This window comes from Sander lucioperca, chromosome 15 (assembly GCF_008315115.2).
Source record: "Sander lucioperca isolate FBNREF2018 chromosome 15, SLUC_FBN_1.2, whole genome shotgun sequence".
Lineage (NCBI taxonomy): Eukaryota > Metazoa > Chordata > Actinopteri > Perciformes > Percidae > Sander > Sander lucioperca.
The window spans coordinates 3,844,048-3,849,047 of record NC_050187.1 but is presented as its reverse complement, the minus strand read 5'-3'; the positions used below and the strand labels follow the sequence as shown (position 1 = coordinate 3,849,047).

Sequence of the window (5,000 nt, the reverse complement as noted above, 5' to 3'; positions counted from 1 at the left end):
GCAACACCTGCAAGGAGAAAGTAGGGCGTGGAGGGACGACACCAAAAACCTAAATCACATTTCTTTAGTTGATATTGATGTGAAAAGAAGGAAATGGTTCTAACATTGCTCTTTAGATGTGTGTGAATGTCCCACACCAGGAGTAATTTATATAGTTCTATTTTATAGTGATCCATTATCTGTTCAAAACATGTTCTATTAAAGAAAAGATAGAAAATAAATATATGTGTGTGCTGTAAAGTGGTTAGAAAAAATGAAATCGGAATCGGCTAAAATCGGTATCAGCTGGTCTAATTAGAAAGTTGTAATTGGTGCATCTCTGTTATGGAGACGTATTACGTCTCGTCTCTTCGGTGTTCTGAGGAACTTTTTGGACCAACTCGGGGAGACTGATCAGTCACACTGGCTTTAATGCCGACGGTCGGCCGTCTGGTCGGTCTGTAAGCAGCTTTACTGCATAGACCTTTTTCACGGCAGACATGTTGACATGTCATAGTAGGAAAAGCACAGGTGTATTCACAACCATTAATGATGGCTGCATTCCACTTAGGAGAGGTCCTGGTATTGTTCATGCTGACTCTGAGCCATTGTTAGGTTATCAATATCAGCTGTGCTTTTCCTACTGTGACAAGTCAAAATGTCTGCTGTGAAAAAGGTCCATTGGGGGCATCAGTATCTTTTTTTCGCGGCGTTAACTTATAAGAGAAAATTGCGTCGCCTCTATCTTTTTACGGCAACCCTCCATAGAGATTTATCAGCTTACTTTAAGTAACCGCGACAGTAGAAATGTATTTCACTATTTCACTATTATTAAGGTTAAACTTTGCACTTGATCCACGGTTCACGTGCATTCTGTTAATCGTGAGCATTGATCCGTACGGACCACGGATCAGCTATGGTCCATTACACCACTACATGGGAGGAATAACCGCGACAAGAATAACTGCAGATAAAACTACAACTACTAGCTTCTGTTACTACAACAACTCGTACAACCACTCAAACTGTTCAGAGTTTGGTCGTCTGGTATTCAGCTCTATAAACCGCAGAAACAAAGACTGTGCTTGTAATCACAGGACACACACACACACACACAGAGACACACACACACACACACACACACACACACAGACACACACACACAGTATCAGATACAGTGGTAATTCAATGTCATCAGCCCACACATCCTCAGCCTGCTGAGCTCAGCTCCGACAGGAAGAGGAGAAGAACAAGAGAGGCACAAACTGGACATTTAGACTACGTCCGCAATGCGATTAACACACACATCACACACACACACACACACACACACACACACACACACATCACACTGTGAATGCTGACAGAGCCTGGCTGTCAGTGAAACTTCACTCAGTAGGTACTATAGAGCTGCAACTAGCGATTATTTTCATTGTGGATTAATGTTTCTCTCTCAGCAGCTGTCAGGAAACACAAGCGCACACACACACACACACACACACACACACACACACACGCACGCACACGCACACACAGGCACACACACACACCCTCTCCTGCATATTTAACACTGGTGTGAATAATTTAGTGAAGTGGGACACTACAGGAGCAGTCGGCCATCAGGGTGAAAACAGCAGAGAGAGAGATAGAGTTACTGTAACTCACACACACACATGCACGCACGCACGCGCGCGTCCTCGCCGCAGCGGCCGCGGGTTCAGTTCCAACCTGCGACCCTTTGCTGCGTGTCATTCCCCCTCTTCTCTCTCTCCCCTTTCAAGTCTAAGCTGTCCTCTCAAATAAAGGACTAAAAATGCCACACAAAAAAATCTTAAAAAAATAAAAAGAAATTATATTTTCAATTCTTGAAATATTAGAAAAGAAAAGAAATATTAGCATCTAAAAATTACAAAATGTAAAATGTTTTAAATGTAGAAACTACTTGAACTCTGAACAGATATGTCAAGAGTGTAAATGGCGTTCTATCTGCAATAGAAATGGCGTCACGCGGTTTTGCACCGGACGCCACGTAGCGTTACGACGTCATCACGAGCGTGCAACGTGATGACGCGAAATACAGCAGTCGTAGCTTTCTGCTGCAAGAAGATTGAACGCTGTAGCCGTTCGTGCCGGGGCCTGAGGGGTCCGACGTCTGAGGACTGTTAGCATTTAGCAAATGGTTAAAGTGCCCATATTATAAAAAAAAAAAATCACTTTTTCTAGGATTTGGGGAGTTATTTTGTGTCTCTGGTGCTTCCACACGCATACAAACTTTGCAAAACCCACCCATGCTGTTTAGAGTGAGATACGGTTTCTGAATGTGTCCTGCCTTCAGTCTCTGGGTGAGCTGGTCAAAATCGGCACGGCTTTCTACGCAACTAGCCGAAACGCCGGGTAACCGCTAGCATGCTAACGGTTAGGCACATATGGGGTCATCCCCACTTTGGCCTCACCCACTTCTCTACACTTTACATACTTATCATTCCAATATGCATCTTGCACACTACTTAGCACTATTACTTCTTGCACTCTACATCCCACTCCATGTGTACTTGTCTTGATATTATGTCTTATTTGTATATTTGTATATTTGTATATAATGTTGATATGTGCCTATATGTATATTGTTGTCTCTATTGTCCAGTATGTGTCTATTTTACTATTTGTCTATGATTACTACTACATGTCTATTTGTTGAATGTATCTATAGAGAGTTAACACCTACCAAAGTCAAATTCCTTGTGTATTTAGGTATACTTGGCCAGTAGATCAGATTCTGATTCTTTAAGTGTTCGACTTCAGACTACAGGCCCGAAAACACAAGTTCACCGTCACAAATGGGAGCTGAATCGAATGCACAAGTTTCCGTTTCCATTGTCTATCATCCCGCTGCTGATTTCCACGTTTCAGTCGGTGTTCTCTGAGACCGCTCATTGTTCTCGGTGTTGACACAAACTCTGCGACCTCGCGCCTCAGAAAGCACTCACTCACACACACACACACACACACACACACACACACACACACACACCCAGAAGATAACAGATATCTGATGTTCTGTTCTTCTGATCCGGTCTAAATAATATTAGGAAACATGAGCACAGCTGAGGAAGCTCCTTATCTTATATGGTAGATTATAACCTAGAGAATAAATGGCTTTCATAGACACATTTTTTTTTAGCAAAATCATAAAAACAAACGTAAACAATGTACCTAGAATTAATGAAACTGGCTTAAAGTGAACTCAAATTGAGTCATTATTTCAATACGAGGTGTAAACAAGTGGGTTTCTTTGCCGTCATTGGGTAAAAATCCTATAATAATCATTTGGTATATTAAAATTCAGATGTTCTGAGAGAAAACTGGACTCCTGCACCTTTTAGTAGGGGTGTAATTACAGGTTTTAGCTCAACATCAGTGTCAGCGAGATCAAACATGCATCCATTCATCTGGGGATGGGCAATATATTGATATTATATCGACATTGATATATGAAGCTAGATATAGTCTTATAGTTTGGATATCTTGATGCGACACAAGTGTGGTCTGTTCCTGGTTTTAAAGGCTAGTAACTTTACGTTACCAGTGCCGATTTAAAGCCCTGGTCCCAGCTGTACACCATTCACTAAGGCCCTGTTGACACGGTGACGCTCGCGGGTGAAAACGTACAAATATTTTATCAGCTGTGCCTTTCGTTTAGACGGCGATGGCGCTTTTCGGGCTTAAAAAAACGCAAAAAAGTGAAACCACCGTCGTGTTCGCGTCTAAAGGTTAAAAATACACTGTGCGAGAGTGTGTGTGCTGCGTGTGCCGTGTGTGTGTGTGTGTGTGTGTGTGTGTGTGTGTGTGTGTGTGTGAGAGAGTGAGAGTGAGCGCCGCATGTGTGTGCGTGTGTGTCTTTGTGTGCCGTGCGCGTGTGTGCGTGCCGCATGTGTGCCGTGCGCGCGTGTGTGCGCCGCATGTGTGTCTGTGTGTGCCGTGTGCGTGCCACGTGTCTGTGTGTGTGCGCGCCGCATGTGTGTGCGTGTGTCTTTGTGTGCCGTGTGCGCGCGCGTGTGTGCGTGCCGTGTGCGCGCGCGCGTGTGTGTGTGCGTGCCGCGTGTGTTTCTTCGTGTGCTGTGTGTGCGCCGCATGTGTGTCTGTGTGTGCCGTGTGCGTGCCACGTGTCTGTGTGTGTGCGCGCTGCATGTGTGTGTGTGTGTCTTTGTGTGTCGTGTGCCATGTGTGCGTGTGTGTGCGTGCCGTGTGTGTCTTTGTGTGCTGTGTGCGTGCCACGTGTGTCTGTGTGTGTGTGTGTGTGTGTGTGCATTGTTTGGAGCAATAACTCCACCTCTTCGTCTGTCCAGACTAAATTGTCAGCTTTTGTTGTTCGCTTCGCACTACTAGGGAGAGAGGAGGAGGAGGAGGAGGAGGAGGAGAGGGAGAGAAGTAGAGGAAGGTTCTACGCAGGCGCGTCGACTTGGTGGATCACATTTCACACACTTTTGCGTCCCCATATGCACGCAGATTTCCCCCCCCACAACGCTCGTCTAAACGCAGAATAGAAAGTGAGAACGCAACGCCACTTTTGCGTTTTCTCTTCAGATCGTTTCCATCTAAACATAACCTAGAGGCTACGTCCAGACTGCAGGCAAAAGTGGCCCAAATCTTCTCAATTTTTTTTGGGGTCAAGTGACCAGGTCAGACTTCTTCAGAAGTAATGTGAACACTCAAATCAGATTCAGACCACTTCCATATGTGGTCCTGAATCAGACCCAGGTCAGATTTTTTTCAATGTGGCCGCATGGGGTACTTTAAATAAAATCATCTCTCAATGCAAATCAAACCAGCTATTAGGCTAACTGAAATACAACCATGTTAATCTCTAGGTATGGTGAAGGGTATGTGATGATGTGGGGGTATGGTGAAGGGTATGTGATGATGTGGGGGTATGGTGAAGGGTATGTGATGATGTGGGGGTATGGTGAAGGGTATGTGATGATGTGGGGGTATGGTGAAGGGTATGTGATGATGTGGGGGTA

At 44.7% G+C, this 5,000-nt stretch overlaps 1 protein-coding gene across 3 annotated transcripts in view; it reads right to left on the bottom strand.

Moving 5' to 3' along the window:
* Nucleotides 1-5,000, bottom strand: part of LOC116056251 (spectrin beta chain, non-erythrocytic 1) — a 197,380-nt gene that overhangs the window by 125,900 nt on the left and 66,480 nt on the right. The gene's annotated exons all lie outside the window — the stretch shown is intronic.